Source organism: Tiliqua scincoides, chromosome 2, assembly GCF_035046505.1.
Source record: "Tiliqua scincoides isolate rTilSci1 chromosome 2, rTilSci1.hap2, whole genome shotgun sequence".
Lineage (NCBI taxonomy): Eukaryota > Metazoa > Chordata > Lepidosauria > Squamata > Scincidae > Tiliqua > Tiliqua scincoides.
In genome coordinates, this window is record NC_089822.1 from 237,111,193 (window position 1) to 237,136,349 (window position 25,157).

The window sequence follows — 25,157 nt, forward strand, 5'->3', positions numbered from 1 at the left end:
TGCTGCCAATTTTTTTTTTTTTTAAAAACCTTAAGTCTCCTTGCTCTTCCCCTCCATCCCCCAGCCCCTGTCTCATGGAGCCAACCTACCCTCCTACCACCTCTGCTGCCGCCAGTCTAACTGCCAGCTTCCAGATTGCCTCATGAGGTCTTTGGTGTGACACAGAAGCAGCAGAAGAAAAGTAAGCAAGCATGCACACACACAAAACTGAGGGCCCAATCCTATCCAGTTTTCCAGTGCTGGTGCAGCTGTGCCAATGGGACATACACTGCATCCTGTGGTGGGGAGGCAGTCACAGAGGGCTCCTTAAGGAATGGGAACATTTGTTGCTTTACCTTGGGGCTGCATTGCAGCTGCACCAGTGCTAGAAAATTGGATAGGACTGGGCTCTGAGTCATTAGCACACATAAAAGCAAGTTGTCCCTTAGTTTGAGTCATGACTCATTTCCAAGTCACTGATGTCCATGACTCAAGTAGGAGTGAGTAGTGCATAGTAGAGAGTGAGTGCAAAGCAGATACTCTTCCAGTAAAGAAGAGCCCCTTCCTCAAAGTGTGTAAGAAGTATACAATCAGGTTGCATCATATGCATGTTATATTTGCACAAATTCAAGTAAGTGCCATTGGCAATAAAGAAAGAAAAACAACAATTTAAATAGTGTGGGCAATTTTGCCTGCCATTCCATGCATCCAGTATGTGCCCCGGAGTGAGCAACACAGAATGAATCTGCTCTTTCCTCAGCCATCTCAGTGTCTGCAAATCTCTCATAGTTTGGTTTTAGTTTTTAAAGAGACAGTACATATTTTTCAGGTTCAAGGTACCATAGTTTCAACTGATTGCAATTTTTCCTTTACATGCCGACTCCAGAACCTAATTCTTGTGTAAAATGTGATCAGACTGTAATAACAGCACAGTCTTATGCATGGGTACTTACCAAGTCCTACTGAGGTAGGTAGGTAAGTGCGTAGACTGCTGCAATTGTATATACTTTTTCCAGGGAATAATTTCTGTTGAACTCAGTGGGGTTTACTTCTGAATAGACATGCTGAGGATTATGTTTTAATGGTCCTATCCTCAAGGTCCCCTGGTTTTCCTGTCAGTTTCACTGTCAAGGCAGCTGCTCTGCCTTTCTGTAACATGCTGTATTGGTAAAAGGACTGGAGGACTGTACACCACCAGCAATGAGCAGCTGCTGGTGGGGTTCTGTTGGCAGAGGGAGGTAATTCAGGGCAGGGATTAGGGCAGGGCAAGGGTATGTAGTGGCAGGGTAGGATGAGTCGCAACCGTAGCTACCATATCCCAAACCTCTGACCAGCTCTGATCTGCTTCTAGCAGGCTTCTCAGACTTATGCCAGCAAAGGAACTGGTGTAGAGCTGGGGAATTCTATGAGGGACCCTTCTGTTGCCAAAAAATAAGTATTTTCATTCTTACCTTTCTTGACTAGCCTTGTCCCTGGCTGATGCATTGGATGCTATAGCCAGCATATCAGCGGCCTTGCATTCTGTGCACCGGACCAGGATAGGATTGGCCTGTAAGTGTAATAAGACAGCACAATTTAGTGACACTGTGATAACTTGTGTTTTATTTGTTTATATGATTTCTGCTTCACCTTACCACTAGCAGCCTCAAAGCAGCTTACTGTAATGAGAGTTTTAAAAAAATGGAAACCATCACAAAAACATAAAAGCAGCCGGAAGACAATGAAGCCAGTTGGTGAGAACCAATTAAAGCATCATTAAACAGCAAAGGGGAATTAAAAGGGTCTCAGATGTTACAAAAAGCAGGAATGGGTCATGACTCGGATGACTTGGACTGGAGGAATGAAAACACATGTTTTTCACAACTTGTATGGACTTCAGTCATGCATGCCAAAACTTGGGCACTGACTCAGGGGTTTTACCCTGAAAATGAAAACTTGAGTCAAGACTTGCTTTTGTGTGTGCTTGCTCCCCCCCCTTTTCCAGGCTTGATTTGCTTTTCAAAAAGACTTGCTCATGTTAAAATGACTTGAAAACAACTCTGGACGAGTTGGGATTGTCACAATTATCACCCAAGGAGTCAGGGAAAAGCTGGGAGTAATTCCGAAACCCCGGCAGGATGCAACACATACCCTCTTTCACCAGCCTAATCCACGAGGACAATGTGGTCCACCAATAGTATACATATAAAATAAGAAAGGTTAGTTAGCTTACCTAATGGGGTACTAAGAGTTTCCAAAATTATAGGACAGTCAGCCACATAATACTCCTTCTAACATGCTCCAGCATAAGTGGGCATAACGGAAACCTGGTGGAATGTGGAGAATCAGTGGGAAACTGCAATCCCGGGCTATAAACTCTACAGGAGGGACAGGCAGGGGCGTGTTGGAGGTGGGGTGGCCATTTATGTTAAGGAAGGGATAGAATCCAGCAGAGATTGAAGGTGGGTCCGACTTCACCGTAGAATCTCTGTGGGTTAAATTACCAGGCTTGAAATCGGACCTTGAAATGAGGAAACAGATCAGGGAGGTGACAAGGAGGGACAGGGTTGTAATCATGGGGGACTTCAATTATCCTCATATTGACTGGGTCAATTTGTGTTCTGGTCACGATAAGGAAACTGGATTTCTTGACGTGCTAAATGACTGTGGCTTAGATCAGCTAGTCAAGGAGCCCACCAGAGGACAGGTGACTCTGGATTTAATATTGTGCAGTACTCAGGACCTGGTTAGAGATGTCAATGTTATGGAGCCACTGGGCAACAGTGATCATGCTGTGATCCGTTTTGACATGCATGTTGGGGGAAGAATACCAGGCAAATCTCTCACAAAAATCCTTGACTTCTGAAGAGCGGACTTCCCTCAAATGAGGAGGCTAGTTAGAAGGAGGTTGAAAGGGAAGGTAAAAAGAGTCCAATCTCTCCAGAGTGCATGGAGGCTGCTTAAAACAACAGTAATAGAGGCCCAGCGGAAGTGTATACCGCAATGGAAGAAGGGCTCAGCTAAGTCCAGGAGGGTCCCCGCCTGGTTAACCAGCCAAGTTAGAGAGGCCATAAAGGACAAGGAAGCTTCCTTCCATAAATGGAAGTCTTGCCCTAATGAGGAGAATAAAAAGGAACATAAACTGTGGCAAAAGAAATGTAAGAAGGTGATACGGGAGGCCAAGAGAGACTATGAGGAACACATGGCCAGCAACATTAAGGGGAATAATAAAAGCTTCTTCAAATATGTTAGAAGCAGGAAACCTGCCAGAAAAGCAGTTGGCCCTCTGGATGGTGAGGGAGGGAAAGGGGAGATAAAAGGAGACTTAGAGATGGCAGAGAAATTAAATGAGTTCTTTGCATCTGTCTTCACGGCAGAAGACCTCTGGCAGATACCGCTGCCTGAACGACCCCTCCTAACCGAGGAATTAAGTCAGATAGAGGTTAAAAGAGAAGATGTTTCAGACCTCATTGATAAATTAAAGATCAATAAGTCACTGGGTCCTGATGGCATCCACCCAAGAGTTATTAAGGAATTGAAGAATGAAGTTGCAGATCTCTTGACTAAGGTATGCAACTTGTCCCTCAAAACGGCCACGGTGCCAGAAGATTGGAGGATAGCAAATTCACACCGATTTTTAAAAAGGGAAAGAGGGGGGACCTGGGAAAGTATAGGCCGGTCAGCCTAACATCCATACCGGGTAAGATGGTGGAATGCCTCATCAAAGATAGAATCTCAAAACAAATAGACAAACAAGCCTTGCTGAGGGAGAATCAGCATAGCTTCTGTAAGGGTAAGTCTTGCCTCATGAACCTTATAAAATTCTTTGAAAAGGTCAACAGGCATGTGGATGTGGGAGAACCCGTGGACATTCTATATCTGGACTTTCAGAAGGCGTTTGACATGGTCCCTCACCAAAGGCTACTGAAAAAACTCCACAGTCAGGGAATTAGAGGACAGGTCCTCTCATGGATTGAGACCTGGTTGGAGGCCAGGAAGCAGAGAGTGGGTGTCAATGGGCAATTTTCACAATGGAGAGAGGTGAAAAGCGGTGTGCCCCAAGGATCTGTCCTGGGACCGGTGCTTTTCAATCTCTTCATAAATGACATGGAGACAGGGTTGAGCAGTGAGGTGACTAAGTTTGCAGACGACACCAAACTTTTCCGAGTGGTGAAGACCAGAAGTGATTGTGAGGAGCTCCAGAAGGATCTTTCCAGACTGGCAGAATGGGCAGCAAAATGGCAGATGCGCTTCAATGTCAGTAAGTGTAAAGTCATGCACATTGGGGCAAAAAATCAAAACTTTAGATATAGGCTGATGGGTTCTGAGCTGTCTGTGACAGATCAGGAGAGAGATCTTGGGGTGGTGGTGGACAGGTCGATGAAAGTGTCGACCCAATGTGCGGCGGCAGTGAAGAAGGCCAATTCTATGCTTGGGATCATTAGGAAGGGTATTGAGAACAAAACGGCTAATATTATAATGCCGTTGTACAAATCGATGGTAAGGCCACACCTGGAGTATTGTGTCCAGTTCTGGTCGCCGCATCTCAAAAAAGACGTAGTGGAAATGGAAAAGGTGCAAAAGAGAGTGACTAAGATGATTACGGGGCTGGGGCACCTTCCTTATGAGGAAAGGCTATGGCGTTTGGGCCTCTTCAGCCTAGAAAAGAGATGTCTGAGGGGGGACATGATTGAGACATACAAAATTATGCAGGGGATGGACAGAGTGGATAGGGAGATGCTCTTTACACTCTCACATAATACCAGAACCAGGGAACATCCACTAAAATTGAGTGTTGGGAGAGTTAGGACAGACAAAAGAAAATATTTCTTTACTCAGCGTGTGGTCGGACTGTGGAACTCTTTGCCACAGGATGGCAAGTGATCCAGTGGGGCTGTTCTTATGTTCTTATGTAACTGCTAACCCAAGCTTCCCTCCTTGCTGTCTTCTTAAGATCATAAAAACAGCCCTGCTGGATCAGGCCATAGGCCCATCTAGTCCAGCTTCCTGTATCTCACAGCAGCCCACCAAATGCCCCAGGGAGCACACCAGATAACAAGACACCTGAATCCTGGTGCCCTTCCTTACATCTGACATAGCCCATTTCTAAAATCAGGAAGTTGCACATACACATCATGGAAATTTGTCCAATCCCCTTTTAAAGGCATCTTGTCCTCTACTCTGTGAACCCACACCCAGGTTTTGTACTCCAAATTACAAATTGCCACACCTGAATAGCCTCACATCTTCTTCTACGTAGGAACCAGATTAAAAAGCTCTCTTAAAGGAAAAGGGCACTTGCCCAACCCCATGACAGTGATGACTGCCATTATGGCTGCTGCTCCTCATTTTGATGACCTTCCTGACCCAGTTACACCTTTGCTGAAGAATAGACTGAAGTGCCTGTTGCCACTTGTATGGAGCAGCAAGCTGGTCACACAATAAGTAAGAGCTTGCAAAAGCCTAAACAGCAGGGAAAAAGGGAGGAGAAAAGCTAGAAATAACAACCTCTTGCACTCTGAGAACATAAGAACAGCCCCACTGGATCAGGCCATAGGCCCATCTAGTCCAGCTTCCTGTATCTCACAGCGGCCCACCAAATGCCCCAGGGAGCACACCAGATAACAAGAGACCTCACCCTGGTGCCCTCCCTTGCATCTGACATAGCCCATTTCTAAAATCAGGAGGTTGCGCATACACATCATGGCTTGTACCCCGTAATGGATTTTTCCTCCAGAAACTTGTCCAATCCCCTTTTCAAAGCATCCAGGCCAGATGCCATCACCACATCCTGTGGCAAGGAGTTCCACAGACCGACCACACGCTGAGTAAATAAATATTTTCTTTTGTTCGTCCTAACCCTCCCAACACTCAATTTTAGTGGCTGTCCCCTGGTTCTGGTGTTATATGAGAGTGTAAAGAGCACCTCTCTATCCAGTTTATCCATCCCATGCATAATTTTGTATGTCTCAATCATGTCCCCCCTCAGGTGTCTCTTTTCTAGGCTGAAGAGTCCCAAACGCTGTAGCCTTTCCTCATAAGGAAGGTGCCCCAGCCCAATAATCATCTTAGTCGCTCTCTTTTGCACCTTTTCCATTTCCACTATGTCCTTTTGAACTGGACACAATACTCCAGGTGTGGCCTTACCATCGGTTTGTACAACGGCATTATAATATTAGCCGTTTTGTTCTCAATACCTTTTCTAATTATCCCAAGCATAGAATTGGCCTTCTTTACTGCCGCCGCACATTGGGTCGACACTTTCTGCCTCTTCCTTGGAATTTTCCTCTTTCTCTTTGTAATATGGAACCAACATCATCAAAGAGGCCATGACTGCTGCTGCTCTCTGGAGAAGACAGAATGCTGCATGTCTCCTTTTCTGTTATAGTGACGTTTTCCTTCTTTTAACTGCAAAAGAAACAATACGCTAGACATCTAAAGGATCTTCTCCTACACCAACTTGCCACCTGTTAAGCTTTGCTTCAGGCATTTCTTCTTGTGCCTAACTTTCGAAGCAGGTGGCTACCCGTGACACTGCCTTTCAGTGGTGATGCTCAAACTGTGTAGCCCTTCCCTAGACAGACCATGTTCTCCCAGGCCATTACTGGCTGTTTATCAGTGGTGCGCCAGAGCCACAGCGCCCAGACACGAGTTCCGAATCTCCACCCTAACCCATGCCACCCACTCCCTGCCTCCCCCCACACCTATACTACTTACCACCAGCTGCCACTGGTGCCAGCTGCCACTGCTGAAGCACTGGCTGGCCCTCTGAGTGGCGCTGACGCTCAGCGCTGGCCCCAGTGCTGGCCTGGAGCTGGCGGCCCCTCCTCTCCAGGTGCCACAGACATGGCTTACAGCACATTTACAACACCCAGCACTGATGCTGGAACTCAGTGCCAGCGCTACAACTGTATAGGATGGGGCCCTAATTTCACTGGGCTGAGTTCTAGCATTATGGGAGTGCTCAACAATGGCCATGCACATGCAAGTGTGTGTGTGTGTGTGTGTGTGTGTGTGTGTTTCTTTTTTCTTTAATCTCCAGTTTGTTGGCAAAGTATCTTTCAGCAGCTTCCCTGTTTCTTGATTCATTTCACAGTGCTGGTCCCCCTTCATTTGCAAAGTGATAACCTATTACCATAACTAAACCGCCTATTGCATGGAGGCTCAGAAATAAAATAAAAAGATTAGCCAGTTATCTTATTTACATATATTGAATTGCGGTAATACAGCCCGATCTCTGCCTCTCATTTGATTCTAATTAAAGCGTAGCAGAGCAACTGCAATCCACACAAGAGCTTATTTTAATAGTCAAAGCTGGCAAAGTCCCAATATCACAATGTAGCAATTAACAGCACGGCTGTATTTGCTATTCATGGTTTGATGTAAAAACTTGTTTATTAAGATGGGCTTGAGGCACTGGTGTGCAATAGACCTGGATGTAATTAGATTCCAATTATTTGTCTGTTTCTGATATTGTAAACTGGCACTTAGTACATCAGTTAAATTGACACACTGCGCTGCATGGTTTACCCGGTAATTAAAACATGTTCTGTTAATTAGATGATGACCACTTTATTTCAGGGCTCTTGTGTTTGGGTTTTGTAGTGTGCTGTGTTTGTATCATGAGCCACCAGACGCTACTCTAATGAGCCCTTGTTTTCTTTCAATTACCACCTGCTGTTCAAAAGCAAAGCTTGTTTTAACTAAACAAAATTAATGCTTGTCTCTCTCTTTGTAAGAACTTAAATGCTAAACAAATTAATACGCTTATTATTGAAGTGCTAAGCTCTGGTTTTAAAGACTGAAGCGGCAATTAAAAGAAAGTTATAAACTGTTTTACAGCGTGGCATAAATATTGTTTCTCGTATCAGTTGGCATTACAAACCATGAAATAATTGTGGCGGTTGGGGGAAGGAGAAGCAGGCAAACTTAGTTAAGACAAATCTTTAAATTAGCAAATGGTAATTGAAAGAGACAAAAGGTAAACTTGCATTTCCCCCCATTGATGAATCTGATTAAGCGGCGCATTAACAGCAAACAAATAGCAGCTAATAAATTAACGTGGGAGACTTAATAAAGAGATAAATTGCATTACAATCTTGTCACGGGAAGTCCTCATGGGGGGGGGGAGAAGAAAGAACCCAAACAAATTAACTCTGGTTTGCAGCTTTGCCTTGTTTGCAGTTTGAGGCTTTGAATTTAGAATTTGGAAAGGATGAGCTGATGACTACTAAAGATTCCTCTGGAAGCACAGGCAAGAAAACACAGAGTGTGTTGCATTCATTGGGCTCCTTCTGCATTTCCCACTGCTATCAATGCAATAACATGGGTGGAGGGAGGGCGCGGGAAGGCAGTTTTGGGCAGGGGGAGGTTGCAGGGAGGACGGAATGGGAACAGGACTGGCCTGAGAGTGGAGTGGGCTGAACAGAGGCCTTCTCTGCTGAATCCTATCCTTTATGTCAGGCTTGGAAGCAGCAGGCTTGAGAAGTGTCATTGCGGAATGTCCCCTTCCCCTGAGGGGACCTCTGGCAGCTTCCCTGGCCCTGCAGGATACAGCGATGGCCATTTCAGCGCCACTTTACTGCGTGGCGCCAGGGAATTTAGGACTGGGCTGTTGGAAAGATACCAAAGGAGTTGGGCTTTTCTTCTGAAAGAAAGAAGTTGGGAAAGTGGATTGTTTGTTCTTTCATAAGTTCAGGAACCACATTTGCAGTGGCTTCTTAGGTAATACCTTGCCATCATTTCCCGTTCATTGTACACAGTGTAATTAACTTTGCTAATCTGCATACAAAAATTAAATTCAGCAGAAACATTAAGTTCACATTTCCAATAAGTGGCACTCCATGATTTAGCCGCACGCCTCCCATTAATAGCAGTGGGAATCAGGCAGCCAAATCACCCCCCACTGCTTTAGAATGTACCCCTAAGGTATACAAATCAGATGCTGAATGTCAGCTCCCACCACTCTTTGTCACTGTTGATGTTGTTGTTTTTCTTCTTCTGATGTAAGAGTCCTTGATAGCTGACTGGTATCACTCAGTGAACACATGGTGAGCAAGCAGAGAGTGCAAAAGGGAGCGAGGGGGAACATACATACATATCATGCAGCCATCCACATTTACACGGAGAAGGAACCAGTACTCAGGCAGCCACCCTACAGTACAGTTACGAATATCTTTCTACAATTGAGTACAGTTTACTCACATTTAAAGGAAAAGGATCCTATCCCCTGTGTCAGGCTTGAAAAGCAGCAGGCCTGAGAAGTGCCACTGCGGAATATCCCCTTCCCATGAATGTCTCCTTCCCCTGAGGATACCTCCGGCATCTTCGCTGGCCCTGCAGGATATAGAGATGGCAATTTCAGTGCCGCTGTACTGTGTGGCACCAGGGAATTTGTGAAAGAAATAAGAAATTCTTAAGAAAGAAATAGAAATACCTTTCTATTCTTAGAAAGGTATCAAAGAAGCTGGGCTTTTCTTCTGAAAGAAGGAAGTTGGGAAAGCGATCGCCACCCTTGAGCAGGCATTTCAGTGAACAACTTTTTAACAGCCTGGATCTTGTGAGTTATTGCAATAAGGTAGAAACTCATAACCTCACTTCATGCTTTACTTTTTAAAAACTACTTGGACCTGCAACAGCTAAATAGTTGGCACAGGTCCACATAGACCCACAGCGCACAATCATATCCAAGTAGCTCCCTCCTCCTGTGCCACATAAGCTTATCCCCAGGTAAGTACCCAGAGGAAACCTTCTAGACTGCCCCCCCCCAATGTAGGATGCAGCGTTTACCATTTTGGTGCTGCTGCATTGACCGGGGGAGGGGAATAAATAGTATTGGGCCCTGGCACCACATGCCAAACTCCGGCCCTGGCACCACATGCGGCCCTCGAGGCCTCTCAATGCGGCCCTCAGGGAGCCCCCAGTCTCCAATGAACCTCTGGCCCTCTGGAGATTTGTTGGAGCTTCCACTGGCCTGGCGCAACTGCTCTCAGCGTAAGGGTGACTGTTTGACCTCTTGCATGCGCTGTGGAATAAGGGCTTCCTCCACTGCTTGCTGTTTCATGTCTGTGATGCAGTAGCAGGAGCAAAGGAAAGGCCAGCCTTGCTTTGTGCAAGGCCTTTTATAGACCTTGAGCTATTGCAAGACCTTTATGCATTCATATAAGTTCATCTTTAATATATTTATGTAAACTTATGTAAATTTATTTAAATTTTAAATGTAAATTAATTTTTTTTTCCTGGCCCCCAACACAGTGTCAGAGAGATGATGTGGCCCCCCTGCCAAAAAGTTTGGACACCCCTGGTTTATGCCATCAGACAGTTGTCAGCTGCTGAACTGCCGTCACATTTGCTTATATGGCATTTTATCTCAGAACTGTTTCATGATTTTATGTCCTTTTAATCTTTTGTTTTGTATTGTACGCTGCACTGGGTTCTCATCAAAAACTGATCAATAAATAATGGCTATATGATACAAAATGTACATATCCTATGCACAAATCAGCATACCCAACCATGCTGAGGATCACTGATTTTTATTTCACTACCCTACATCCAGAACCATTGAACTTAGCTCTATGCAAAAACTGATGAATGGTTAATTTTGGATGGAGTATTGCAGATGTTCTAGACCTGGGATCTGCAACCTGTGTTTTTAGAGCCGCATGCGGCTCTTTCAGCCATCTGCTCTGGCTCCTGCAGGCTGGGATTTAAAGGGGCAGGACAGGCAGCTGCTGCTCTGGCTCCTGCAGGCTGGGATTTAAAGGGGCAGGACCGGCGGCGGCTGCTTTCCCCTTGGGCGGAGGGGGAGATTGTTTTGTGCAGGATGGGCTGCTGCTGCTTTCCCCTTGGGGGGAGCGGGAGATTATTTTGTGCTGCGGGGGAGGGAAAGGGGGGCTTGGCCACTCCTGCCTGGGAAGATGGTGTGCTGGGGCTTCGCCTGCTCCCGTAATGCGCTGTGCACCCTCTACGTCCTGTATATGGTGAGTGTGGCTGACAGCAGCCAGGCTCCCCTCCTGGCTTCCTGCCACCCTGAGTGTGGCTGGCAAGGGGTGGGGGCGCCAGGCGGGTGGGCTTCCAGTGGGGGGTCGGTGGGGGGCGCAGAGGCAGGAGGGGGAGCTCAGGCAGGGCTGCCTGGGTGGGGGGAGGCAGGGGCAGCTCCTAGGAGAGGGCAGAAGGCGCCTGCAGTCCCCTTGTGGGCATCTCCTGTGCACACAGCTGTGGGGTGGGGCTTGGCACAGTGAGGCAATGGGGATGACCTCACTTTTGTCTTGTAGGGCAATAGGTGAGGCAGAGCAGTGGGAGAGGGGGGGAGTGTTGACTTTGCAAGGGTGGGTGGGTGGGGAAGAGGGAGGCTGTGGAAGGGCTGCCTGTGTAACTCCATCTTTACCTTGCTTTTCTGGGGTGCCATGGGGAGCAGGAGGGCAGAGATGGGGCTGTGGGAGCCTTAGAAAGGGGTGCTCTTTCAGGAGCAAGAAAGATGGGGGTTGACCTGGGGAAAATGAAGAGTGCTAAATTCAAGGGTGCCATCTTAGCATGCACCGCCCAGTGTGTGCCCAGGGTGACCAGAGGTCCTCTTTTTCCGGAAGCACAGTTTAAGAGCCCTGGGAAGCTTCTTTCAGTAGGCTTCCCTGGCGCATCCTGGAGTCACACAAGGCTCTGTGCCCTACAAATAAGTGGGGGTGGGCAGATTTGCATGTAGGGGAGGCGGCAGCATCCCATTGAGGACTCATTGCGGACCTTTGCCCCAGGAAATGGGGCAGGGGAGGTCCGCCACTGCATTTGCTCAGCTTCTGTCCTGTCACTTCCTGTGTAATATGCTTGTCCAATTGCTATGACTGTGCCACCTGCTAATTAACCCCTGCTAATTGGGTAAGAGGCACTTTTTCAAGTAGGTGCTCCTTTTTTTAGCAGGGGGAGAGTAACTGGCCTGTCTCACCCCAGCACTGTCTGTTCTAGTGGCTGTCTGCTGGTATTCATTTGCATCTTTTTAGATTGTGAGCCCTTTTGGGACAGGGAGCCACTTAGTTATTTGATTTTTCTCTGTAAACCGCTTTGTGAACTTTTAGTTGAAAAGCGGTATATAAATACTGTTAATTAATTAATTAATTAATTAATTGGGCAGACACATTGCATTGTCATTACAAAAGAAGTTGTAAAAAAAAAAAAGGTTACTGTAAAGCACACTGCGCTAATGCCACACACCCATGGAGAGAAGTGGGGCCCCAATGGAGGGTCCCTGGCAGCCTAGAACTACATTTCTATTCCACCTTTTAAAGTCAATGTCCTGTCAGATGGTTTGCAGACCAAATGAAAGCAGAATAACATAAAACAGAGACAAGGAGAAGCATCATAATAAATTGCAGTCCACTTCATAGGATGCATAGTATTGTATGCAAAAATGGCAATTACATTCCTTGCTTCAAAGAGAACCAGGCAAAATGGCTTGGAAGAGTTGCTTGATTCTCCCTGGCAGATCAGCAGCCTTTTACGCCTTGGATACACCATCTGTGGATGGCACCTCACTTGGGCCCTTCTCTTCCCATTCTCTCTTGCATGCCTCCCAACAGCACTGTAAGCAAGGGCACCCAAGTCATACATCAAAAGACAGTGATTGGGTTTTTTCCCCCTCCTCCTCTCCCCACCTAGGATGGTTCTTTCAGTTTGCTCTGTTTCTGCCTGTCCAATTTGTCAGATCTCAGCCAGAAGTATTTGTAAACAAGGCCAAAGAAACTCTGGTAACTTGGCCTCCAGTGCTGCATCACAGATACTGCAGTCATGAAGAGAAAACCCCTAGGAAGAAAACAGATGTACTCAGTGACCTACCCTGTGGCACTGAGCTTTGTATTACACGCAGAGTGGCTGCAAATGTTGGTAATCAACAATTCCATGGGCACATACGCTACAATTTTCCTCTCTTTATCATTGTCTAATTAAATTTCAGTCAACCTGAACAACAACAACAAAAAGCCCAGAGCCCTTTTTTTTGTTGTTGTCTGCTGTAGTTAGGGGATATGTTAAAAAGTGAAGATATGCACTCTGTAGCCACCAGTTGTAGGAGAATTGTAATCATTTTTTTCAGGATAATAAACACAGTAGGAATGGGAAGCTGCCTTATGCTGAGTCAGACCACAGGCCCATCTAGTTCAGTACCGTAGGTCTGTACAGTCTGCAGAGTTTCAAGCAAGCTGCTTTCTCCGTACTACCTGAAGAACCCAGAAAGCAAACCTGAACCTTTGGCATTCAGAGCTGATGCTCTCCCGCTGACCTACTCCTGCATGTATTTTAATTTCTGTTTTAATCATCTTGCAAAGCTGAATATCATTTAGCACAATGGCTCAAGCTGAATTATATCAATAGAATTTTATTTTTAAAAGCACATGCCTTTTAAAATTAAGCGTCGACATTAAAAAAATCGGCACTGTGGTAATTCTCTGTGACCGCAGACCTCAAAAGTGACAGTGACTAACTGCCCAATCCTATGCATCCCTAGCAATAGGGGAACGCAGGTTCCGCCAGCATGTTCTGTTGCAGAAGTGCCATCAAGCACTTTGCTTCAAGCTGACACACCAGCAGGAAGGCCAAAGTCTTCCCATGTGCGCTGGTGAAGTGAAGGATGCCTACTGGACCAGGTGAGACTGGCATAGAGGTAAGGGATGGGAGGAGGAAGTAGGAAGGGGCAGGGCAGGGGGAGGCAGGGCAAGGCTAGCGTTGAGGGCAGGGGTGGGTGGATCGGGCCCAAGAGAGGGGTGGGATCAGCAGCAAGGTGCACAGTGTATCCAATCCTACTTCCTGGGTTCAGTTCACCTCCATGGATCAACTCACTGGCAGATCACTGGCGCAAGTTCAAGTTGACCCACTGCAGCTGCTTGGCCTTACCCTGAGGCAAAGTAACCCCTTACCCTGAGGAGAGCTCCAGCAGCCAAAATTCCCCCACAGGATGCAGCAGATCCTGTGCCAGCCCTGCTGCATCACCGTGTGTGAATTTAGGATTGGGCTATAAGGTAAGACTGCAGTTATGTGCTTGCCAGGTCTGCTAGGTGATTGACATTTCTAGATGAGGAGCAGGCAAGTGACATCATCTTCTAGTTGCAGTTATCTTTCTTGAGGCCATGGCATCCAAGCTCTGCCACCACAGCTGCCCTTTTTAACCATTGAAGAGCAAGGGGTGGAAAGGATTCAAAAATCAGTTTGATTCAGGAAATCTTGGAGCTGAGAAACCACCACATGCTCAAGCATCTTGTCCAGAAATGTTAATTTATGCACCCTGTTATGTTTGGATAATTTCTGCAGCAGACATTATCTGAATATTAACCTATGGCATCTCCATTCATACAAAGCTGAGCAAATAAAGTCATACTGCTATTAGAGCTTTTGTTTATCAGCTCTAGTACCTGGAAGTTCAAATAATCTTGACTCAGCTAAATTACAAGTCAGTCAGTTAAATTCTGGTGTCCTTGGATTTTGAAGAACACGTTATGGTATGCAAGTCCTACATAACATTTTGAGACCCAAATTATATCTTCATGCAAGGTTGTAAGGAGACCACTGCATCTACACCAGCATTCCATAAAAGGCAACCTTTAATGGAGCTTGAAAGACTGCTAGAAGAACTATGTCTCTCAAAAAAGACATAGTGGAAATGGAAAAGGTGCAAAAGAGAGCGACTAAGATAATTACGGGGCTGGGGCACCTTCCTTATGAGGAAAGGCTATGGCGCTTGGGCTTCTTCAGCCTAGAAAAGAGACGCCTGAGGGGGGACATGATTGAGACATACAAAATTATGCGGGGGATGGACAGAGTGGATAGGGAGATGCTCTTTACACTTTCACATAACACCAGAACCAGGGGACATCCACTAAAATTGAGTGTTGGGAGAGTTAGAACAGACAAAAGAAAATATTTCTTTACTCAGCGTGTGGTTGGTCTGTGGAACTCCTTGCCACAGGATGTGGTGATGGCTTCTAGCCTGGATGCCTTTAAAAGGGGATTGGACAAGTTTCTGGAGGAAAAATCCATTATGGGGTACAAGCCATGATGTGTATGCGCAACCTCCTGATTTTAGAAATGGGTTATGTCAGAATGCCAGATGCAAGGGAGGGCACCAGGATGAGGTCTCTTGTTATCTGGTGTGCTCCCTGGGGCATTTGGTGGGCCGCTGTGAGATACAGGAAGCTGGACTAGATGGGCCTATGGCCTGTTCTTATGTTCTTATGTTCTAACTTGAAAGCAACAGCTGCTCCCCAGTGTTTCTATCCAGAAATGATATGCCCTGTCATATTGCCTCTCACCACACAGGTTCCATATAGCCATCATGACTCATCATGACAATTAATACACTTCTTCTCCATCGATTTGTGTAATCCCCTCTGCAAGTCACCTAGTTTTGTACTTATCTCTGCATCTGATGATGAATTTATGGGCCAGAAATGCAAGACTTTTACAGTTTACTGCAGTGGGAATCTGTCAAGTGAACAGAATTTCTGAGATTTATTATGGAGCTCTGATGGGTACACCCATGGTTCTCCTAAGAGCAGAAATGGGTATCTCATTCATATGAAGGTCCATCTGACTACGCTCAACTGTTGGACCAAATGTCAGTGTTCATTACTGTGCTTTATGTGAAAAATCTTTACCCTCCTGCTAACTGGGCAAAGAGGCACCTTTCAAAGAGGAATGGTGTCCTTGTATATTTAGCAAGGTAGGTCTGTCCCACCTTGCACTGTCCCTCTTTTTTTTCAGTGGCTGTTGCTGGTAGATCTTCTGCATCTTTTTAAAGATTCTGAACGCTTCGGCGACAGGATAACATTTATTGATTTAATTTGCTATGTAAATTTGCTTTGTGAACGACTTCTTGTTGAAATGTGGTCTATAAGTAATCTTAATAAAAATAAATATGGTTCTTTTAAGTGCACTGTTAAAAGAAGTTGACCCCCAATTACCTGTGGTATAAATACAGTTTGACCCCAATCCTATCCAACTTTCCAGCACTGATGCAGTTGCAAATCATGGGTACAAATGTTCCCTTAACTTGAGGAGGTCTCAGTGACTGCCCCACAATCACAGGATGCGGTACATGCGCCATTGGCATCAGTGCTGGAAAGTTGCATCAGTTGTATCAGTGCTGCATCAGTGCTGGAAAATTGGATAGGATTGGGCCCTTTGTCCCAGATGTCTATGCTGATTTTGCCACTCCAAAAAATCATGGCTAGAAGTTCACTCCAGCACTGAAACTGTACTGTGGAGGAGAGCACAGCTTCCAAAGAACTTAAGAAACAACAACATGGGAAAAAATGGTTAATGGAATGGCATGTGCAATGAGATGAAGGGATAGCCTTGCCCTTTCTGCTTTGAATAACTTTTGCCGGATTTTGCTTTGCATGGAAACAATCAGATCAGAAACCACCACTCTGCCCAAGTCAAGAGTCTTGAACTCCAGGCCCAGATGACACATGAGCAAGGTGACCATCTGTTTTCACTTTGTCTGCTTTGGAGTAAGTCATGCTGAATAGCTGACTCGGCTTCTCAAGCTATGCAAACTAGTAAAAACAAGTCATATGAGAAAGAGAAAAATGCTTGACTGCTTTGACGAGTGCTTTGCAATTGCTAAGGAAACAGCTCCCATGGTAACCATGGTCAGTACATCTGTCTCATTTTATCTCCAACTCTCACATAGACTCCACCATAGAAAGAATATTAAAAATAATAATGCATAAATATTTAAAATAGGAAATATAAATAAATGAAGAGAGATTGTATTCATTTGTTTAGTTATAGTTTTGGGTGTCTTTGCTTTGATATTAGATAATTATGAGCAAGTTGGACCCTGCTTCCTCATATGTCTCTACAAAATTATTAACTTCTAAGCTGAAAAGAAAACTGTACATTTCTCTCCAAGTCATACTTTGTAGCTTTCAAAAATGTAGGTTGATTATTTTCCATGAGCGTATCTCATTTTGCTAGCGCAGGGCAAATTTATGGCATGCCTGAAACTCTCTCAAACTCTAGTAATTGAAGATGATGATGCCACTTTGCAGCTCTTCGATTCTAGAAAAAAAATATTTTTATTGGATTAATATCACTATGAGGTCTTGTATGGCAAGATGCAGATCACAGGATGTGACTCGTGCTTAAGAAGCAATGCCTGAGGTTGCTGCCAAGCTCCAACTAAGTGCATAAGAGGAAATGAGCAGAGGATACCATGTTCTACAAGGAAGGATTCTGAACATGAGACATCACAAGGCACTGTTAAACAAGACTTTTTTTTTAAAAAAAATGATGATAATCATTGCTTTGGAAAAGTGTACTTTATTGGGTGGAATAAATAAATTGTTCTGCATTTCACAAGCATTGATTGGGATGACTGATGAATCAGAATGATTGTGGTTCCAAAAGGTTCACCAGCCCTGCCTAGCCATGCTCCCCTGACCCAACCCTGCAGGTATTATCCTACCTGCTTATAGTAGTGGTTCCCAACCTTTAGGAGCCCGCAGATCACTTAGGCAAACATTGGAATTGTCATGGACTACATGCAACCCCCTCCATCCCCACCACACACACAAAAATACAATTCAATTTGGTAGGCCACGGTGGCACGCTTGGCGAGACACTGGAAAGCCAGCTGCGGAGGGGGGGGTCCATTCTCCCTGGTGGTCCATGAGGAAGCATCTCGTCGAGTGAGTGCTCCTCCACAGAATACCATAAAGGGTGGAGAATCGACCCTCCCACACTGGCACTTCCGCAAGCACTGTTCCATCAGAGAGGGTGGAGAATGGACTACCTACAGCCACAGCAGACTGTGGTCTGTGGGCGAGACACTGGAAGTGATCAAAGATATCTTTCTTTTCCTGAGACCTCGCGGAACACTTCTCAGGGTCTCACGGACCACCTGTGGTCCCTGGACCACAGGTTGGGAACCACTGTGCTATAGCATAGCTCTGCCAAGGAAAGCTATTCCTGTGGCAATGATAGCTAAATGGAACTTCTGTGTTTAAAGTCAATGTACCTCTGATTGTGAGACAAACAATAAGAGAATACTGTTGTGCTAAACGATTATATATGCAGAAGTGGGTTTTTCAGTGATAACAAAATAAAAATACATAATACCACTTTCTGCACTTCTCATTTCTGTTAAAAAACAAAACAAAAACCCCCACACCTCTACATGCACGAGGCTGCATCTGTTGAGACTATACCACCTATGCCACCTACCTAGTACACTTTAAAAATGACTCTCATCTATAATTTATTAAAATGCATTGTTGGAATAAAAACACATGATGCCACTTTCTGCACTTCTAACTTTGGAAAACACCAAAAAATACTTGAAAAGTAAAAGTGTTTTAGCCACCTCTCTCTATATAGGATTTTAAAGTCTTCTTCTACTACTAAAAAAAAAATTAAGTATTTCCTGATATCGAAGCAAAATCTGCTTTGCTTCAGCTTGACTCCATTGTTTCACATGCTTTCCCAAGCAGACTTGGCAAGCAGTTGTCCTCCATGTGGATACCATGGCAGTTCACAGTCTGGTGGTTCCTTGTAAACTCATCATGGGCTGCATACAACCAAATGGGGAGACAGTGTTTCTAAGAAATTGTAAAAACAGTTACCATATCACATTACCCTGCATTTTATAAGGACACAGTGAATGTTACCCTGCACATGCCCGATCTCATCTGATCCTGGAAGCTAAGCAGGGCCAGGCCTGGTTAGTACTTGGATGGGAGACCGCCCGGGAATACCAGGTGCTGTAGGCTTATACCATAGTCTTTCGAGACTGAAGGTTACCAACCGTAAGTGAATTAGTACCATGTGGCTGACTGCCACAGTGAGTTTAGTGGCCCTCCTCCTGGCTACTTTTTTAGGCATTTAAAATTTATTGCTTATTATTTATTTATTAACAGTATTTTTACCCCACCTTTCTCCCTGAGTGGTTCCAAGGTGGTCTTCTTTCGTATACCAGCTTCATCATTGCTGGTTCCTTTTCTTGTCATCAGAACAAAGGAACCATCAGCCCAATTCTATCTCCTGCCATGCAGAAGCAGGAAGATGCACACTGCATGCTATGGTGGGGAGGCCAATCAGGAGGCATGCATGAGGTAAGGGAAAATATCTTTCCTTTATCTGTGCATAGGCCCCCTGATGGACTTTGGGGGTGGGCGGTCTCCTTGGACCTATGTCAGCTGCTGTATATAGCTGGTGTAAGTCATAGGAGAGAAAGGGTAAGGAAAGAAAGCAGGTTGGAAAATGGGGGAAGGATTCACTGTGCACATTTCCTGCCAAGACCACCCTCCCTGCCCCCTTTCCTCCCCCAATTCACTCCCAAACACTTTCTGTCCTCCACTGGTGTACCTGGGGGGTGTTCAATGGGAAAATGAATCGGGGTGCCACGCCTCCCCACCAGCATCCACACCCTTGGTTGCCGCTGCCTTTCTTGGTCACCCTCTGGCCTCCGGAGGGCCTTCAAACATCCCTTTTCCAACAAAAACCAGAAGTGACATTTAAAGGCCCTCTAGTGGCCTTAGAAGGCCTCCGCAGCAGCTAGGGTGCGACCTCCCCAGCCCTGAGAAGAAGGCCCTCAGAAGGCCACTGGACATCTGGAGGAGGCTGTGCATGCCCTGCAGATGTAAGGGGGGTGATTGATGGGGGTGGCATTCTGTGGTCCAGGCCCTGGGCAGCACAGGATCGCCAGTGCTGTCCTCTTCCTCCCTGCCCACGGAATGACCCCCACCAACTCCTGCCTTGGAACAGTCTGAGGTCCATGGCAGTGCAGCTCCAATGCTGCTGCCACTGTGCTTGAACCGGCCTGGTAGCAGTATACTCTGTTTGCCGTTGCAGGGCCTTTTGTTACAGTAGGACACTTGTCCCACTGTTGTAAACAGGGGTGGGATTGAGCTGTTACACTAATAACTAGGGCAGTAGCGTAGCTAGGGGGGTGCAGGGGGTAGCAGGTGCACCGGGCTACAGGGTGGATGGGGGCAACAATGTGGCTGAGGGGGCAACAACTTGCAGGCAACAGCACTAGTGAGCAACAATTAGGCTGATGCTGGAAGCCCTGCCAGTGCCAGGCACTCCGGAGGGAGGAGGGGCAACAGTCACTGAGAGGGGCGAAACTGCATGTTGCCCCTCCCTGCAGCCGAGATGGAAGGTAGTCTAGCTCACTGCTTCCAGCAGAGCTCAAGAACTGCAGGTCGCAGCAGGCACAAGGAGCTGGCCCTCTCCCCCCTCCCCCCCGCAGCTGAGATGCTGGCAATGGGCACAGACCTCCTCGGAGTCTTCCTTTCATGCACCTGCCAGCCCTCATTCCCTCCATGATTTCCTCCACCTGTCCTGCTCAACATGCTGCCCCCTGAAGCCCTATTTGGCTGAAATGGCAAGAGAGGTGCGTGGGGAGCGGAGCAGAGTGCATCACTGCTTGCTTGTGTTTAGAGAGGGAGGAAGAAGTGAGTTGGGGGGGCTGTTGGATGCTGATCAGGACACTGGGTATGTATGTGTGTGAGAGAGAGATAGAGCCCCCGATAAGCAGGAATAGCCCCCAGAGACCCTTGTGGAGCCCATCCTGGACTGAGGAGGGGGTTCCCCTTGTGCAGTTGCTCACCACTCCCCTGCCCTTCACAGTCCTCTCTCTACTTGCCTGCCCCCTTATCCTCCTCTCTCCTCCTGGCAAGGCTGCAGCAGCCCAATTGTCTCCGCAATCTAAGCCAGTAGGGCTTACTCCTGAGTAGACATGCAGGAGATTGGGCTCTGAGGCTGCAACCCTATCCACACTTTCCTGGGAGTAAGCCCCATTGACTATAATGGGCTTGCTTCCAAGTAGTCAGGCAGAGGATTGGGCTCCAAGGCGGCAATCCTCTCCCCACTTTCCTGGGAGTAAGCCCCATTGACTAGACTGGGCTTGCTTCCAAGTAGACATCTAGAGAATTGGGCTCTGAGTTGGCTGACTGTGAGAGGTTACCTGCGCATGTGCAGGGACTTGAGGAGGGTAGCAAGCAAGGCACAGCAACCTGGGAGGCAAGTTGCAGCAGGAGCACTGAGCAGCAGGTGGTTTGGCCTCATCATTTATTCACATAATTCCTCCATTCCACTTCCTAAAGATTAGCTGCTGGCTCCTATGATTGTCTCCAGCCCCCTCCTGCACATCTCAAACTGTGTAAGGCTGCAATCCTACCTTACTTCACTTACCAGGGAGTAAGCCCCATTGAACACAATGGGACTTACTTTTGAGTAGACATGCGCTGTAAAAGTGCAATAAGTACTTTCAACAAGTGTTTGCTATTTTAAAATATTAGCTAACATTTCTCACTCACTTTAACAAATAAAAAGACCCAATGTAATTAATTAAATTTGATGTCATTGCCGGGAGGGGGGCTACAAAATTTTTTTTGCACCAGGCAGCAACTTGGTTAGCTACGCCACTGAACTAGGGTAATATCCTTCGAGTACAGCAAAGACTCAGTGCATGCCATCATTTGATTCAACAGGTTAGATACATAAGAACATAAGAACAGCCCCGCTGGATCAGGCCATAGGCCCATCTAGTCCAGCTTCCTGTATCTCACAGCGGCCCACCAAATGCCCCAGGGAGCACACCTGATAATAAGAGACCTGCATCCTGCTGCCCTCCCTTGCATCTGACATAGCCCATTTCTAAAATCAGGAGGTTGCACATACCCATTATGGCTTGTAACCTGTAATGGATTTTCCCTCCAGAAACTTGTCCAATCCCCTTTTAAAGGCATCCAGGCCAGTCGCCATCACCACATGCTCTAGCAAGGAGTTCCACAGACCAACTACATGCTGAGTAAAGAAATATTTTCTTTTGTCTGTCCTAACTCTCTCAACACTCAATTTTAGTGGATGTCCCCTGGTTCTGATGTTGTGTGAGAGGGTAAAGAGCATCTCCCTATCAGCTCTGTCCATCCCCTGCATAATTTTGTATGTCTCAATCATGTCCCCCCCTCAGGCACCTCTTACACATTCTTCTGTGTTTTCAAAAATGGATACTGAGCCTGTTTGCCAAACGTACATGAACTGTTTACTGTGATGTCAGAAGCAAGTAAAAGGATAATGGCTATACCGTGAGACTATAATTAAAAAGGAATCATCTTGTTGAGGAAGGGGAAAATGCAAAGGTTAATCAGAAAGAAGGGGGCATAGTGACAAGCTCCAAATGAAGATAAAATACCTTTGAGAAAGTAAATTTAAACCATGATTCAGGGTCTGGTTTCAGGTCAATAGTGAAACACTTAAGATCGATGGAACTGACCCAACTGTCTCAGTGGCTGAAGAGGTGGTCCAGTAAAAACAACTTTTGGAAAACGCACACTTTAGAATGATGAACAGTCTTCATGTGTGAGGTCCCAGTGGGACCCAGTGGCAGCTAGAACCTTCAACTAGCCTGGGTTGACTTCTAGGTGCCCTGCCAGGTTCATGAATGCCAGCGCTGTGTACTGTACGCAACAAAGACTGGCATCTCATCACCAACTGTAGCCACTCAAAAAAGTTCAGTGCATCATGTTGGCATGTGTAAGACAGGGTCATAGGAATGGACCCCTACTAGAGAAACAGTGAGATAATACCTAATCTGAGAGTTTTAAAGAGAATGCAGCAGATATTTCCTGAGAACATGGTCTTATTAAATTAGTGTGTCTTTGAAATATTTTATATTCCAGTGAATGGCTTTCACTACTCATGTGCAAGCCATACCTTCCCCCTTCCCAAAAAAACGAAAGAAAGAAAGAAAAAAAGACCAGAGGATGTTTTGTAAACATTGAGCAAATTCTATGCTCAGATATGGCTGAATGTTGACAGGGGGAAGAAAGGGGCATTAGCATAATGGAAAGCAGATATTTTTCTCCTTAGCTTTGAGACAACTATTAAGAGGTCTCAGTTTCCAGAAAAAAACATTTTTTTACAGTTAACACTGAGTTCATGTTTAATTTGAACATGCCTTGTCCTCAGCACCCAATGGTGAGTGAGTGCATCAGCTGGCTGTAACTGGTCTTATCTATTGCTTAAGAATCAAGAAATGAAGCACAGCATGTCCTTGTCTGGGTGAGAGATTTGGGTTGGCTACTGACACACTATGAATGTTTATAAAGCAAATAGGATGTGGATGTTGGCCATTTAATGAAATCTTTCAAGATCTGGACACCAAAAATCACATGCTCTCTGAACCCGCTCCTTTGGGGGAAACATGGTCAATAGGAACAAGGAAGCATAAATAAAATGGGCAGTTCATTGGATTGGCTGGCTCCTAGAAGGGATGTGGAAATACCCACACTATCTTGAGCTGTACAGGATGGTTAATATAAAACACAGGACCCTGCCTAATATTGACCTCATGGTGTCAAAGCTAGGAATTGGTTAGGTAAATTAAATAAGCAGACTGCAGAAATGGTGACTCATTATTTCTTTTATGTTATCACTGTCCATAGGGTCAATTCAAATCAGATTTTTTTGGGGGGCGGGTATTGGAATATGATTTCCAATTATTACAGGGACAAGTGCCTAAAATTACATGTGTGTATAGTTTGGGTATGATGTGCAGTATGTACTGATAGCCTACTTAATTGCAAAGCAATCTTGCCTGTAACACCCATAAAAAAGATGGGAAACCCATAGTTTTAACACAATTATTTCCTCAAGTGTTCAGAGTACTTCACACATTTTGGGCTGGATCCTATCCCCCGGTGCCCACAGCACTCGCAGTGCTGGTGCTGGGTGTTGCAAAAGTGCCGTAAGGCACTCTCCTGCGAACAAGAGACACTCAGCGCTGACAGAGAGGCCAGCGTCAGTTGGTGCTGAGCTTCAGTGTTGGGACAATGTGGGACTGGAGCACCGGGTGTTACGTATCCCTGCCAGCCAGCGGGGAGGCTTTTTGGGATGGGTGAAGGGTAGGGGGAAGGAAGGGGGAGGGTGGAACTGGACGGAAAGAGAATGGGCCAGTGGGCAGATCAGGACCCAGAAGGGAACAGGGATGGTGGCAGAGGCTGCTGCCAAATCCTATGCCCCCTTCCAAAAACACTCTGCCTGAGATTGGCCTCCTTGGTTCTGTGCCTGCTAAATAATGGGTGCAGATTCAAGGAGACCCACTGATGCCACTGGGGCTATACCCGGGGTAAAGGAACAAATGTTCCCTTACTCCAAAGAGTCTCTGGCAGCTGCTCTGGCCTTGTGGGATACAGCAGCAGCTATTGCGATGCCTTGATACCTTGCATCAGCGGTGGAGTTTAGGATTAGGCTGCCCATTTTCACTACCTTTACAACAATTGTGTAGGGTAAGTTAATATTAGGCCATGTTGGGTCTGTGACCATAAATAAAGAACGATGATGACGATGATATTAGGCCCATATTATAGATGTGAGAAGGACTGAGGATGAGAATCTCAAAGACTTGACTTAGGCAAGCCAGCAGATAATTCATAACTGAGGTGAGATTTGAACTAGGGACTTCCCAGCACATTGTCCTGCTCATTACACTAATTCTCAGCTTGGGAGTTTATATACTATATTTTGATGGAAGCGTTATGTGGGACTAATGTTTTATTATCATTCTTATATAGTAACTTGTTCTATTAGATGTTTTCCTCACCCAGTGAAATTGAGATTTAACCACATGAAAGGCAACAATTTAAAGCTATCATTGAATTAGAAGTGGTTGAATCTAGATTTCACCATGTGCAAGAACAAGTAGACACAGGGAAATGACAGGCAATCATCCATTCAGTTTTGGATCAAAGAAATCTCATTTGGGTTCTTGTAAGATACTTTCTGAAGCAGCTCATGCCCCTATAAGAAAGTTGCTTTGGCGAAATCTTTTGAAACCATTTAAATTCTTTGTAGCACCAGACTCTTTTCAGGCATTCAATGTAACAGTGTTGGCTCTCCCTTTAAAAACTGGAGAGTCTAAGAGGCTCTCCCCTTTAAGACTGGAGATGCAGTCATAGGTCAGTGGTAGAGCATATGCCTTCCATTCAAAAGGCCTTCAGTTCAGTCCTTGGTATCTGCAGGGAAAGACCTCTGTCTGAAAGTCTGAAGAGCAATTGCCAACGTAGACAAGGCTGAGCTTCATGGATCAACAGTTTGACTAGCTTTCTATGTACCAATAGCTGACCAAGAGTAACCTCAAGTTACCCGTAGTGCCCATAGTTTATAGATAGAAATATTCTTGGTAGCTAGCTCTAAACTATGGAACTCCT

The 25,157-nt window shown here is 45.8% G+C and overlaps 1 pseudogene; it reads left to right on the forward strand.

The window, feature by feature from the left end:
• The first annotated feature begins 18,593 nt into the window (after positions 1–18,593).
• LOC136642628 (5S ribosomal RNA) lies at positions 18,594–18,713 on the forward strand (annotated as a pseudogene).
• Positions 18,714–25,157: the final 6,444 nt, after the last annotated feature.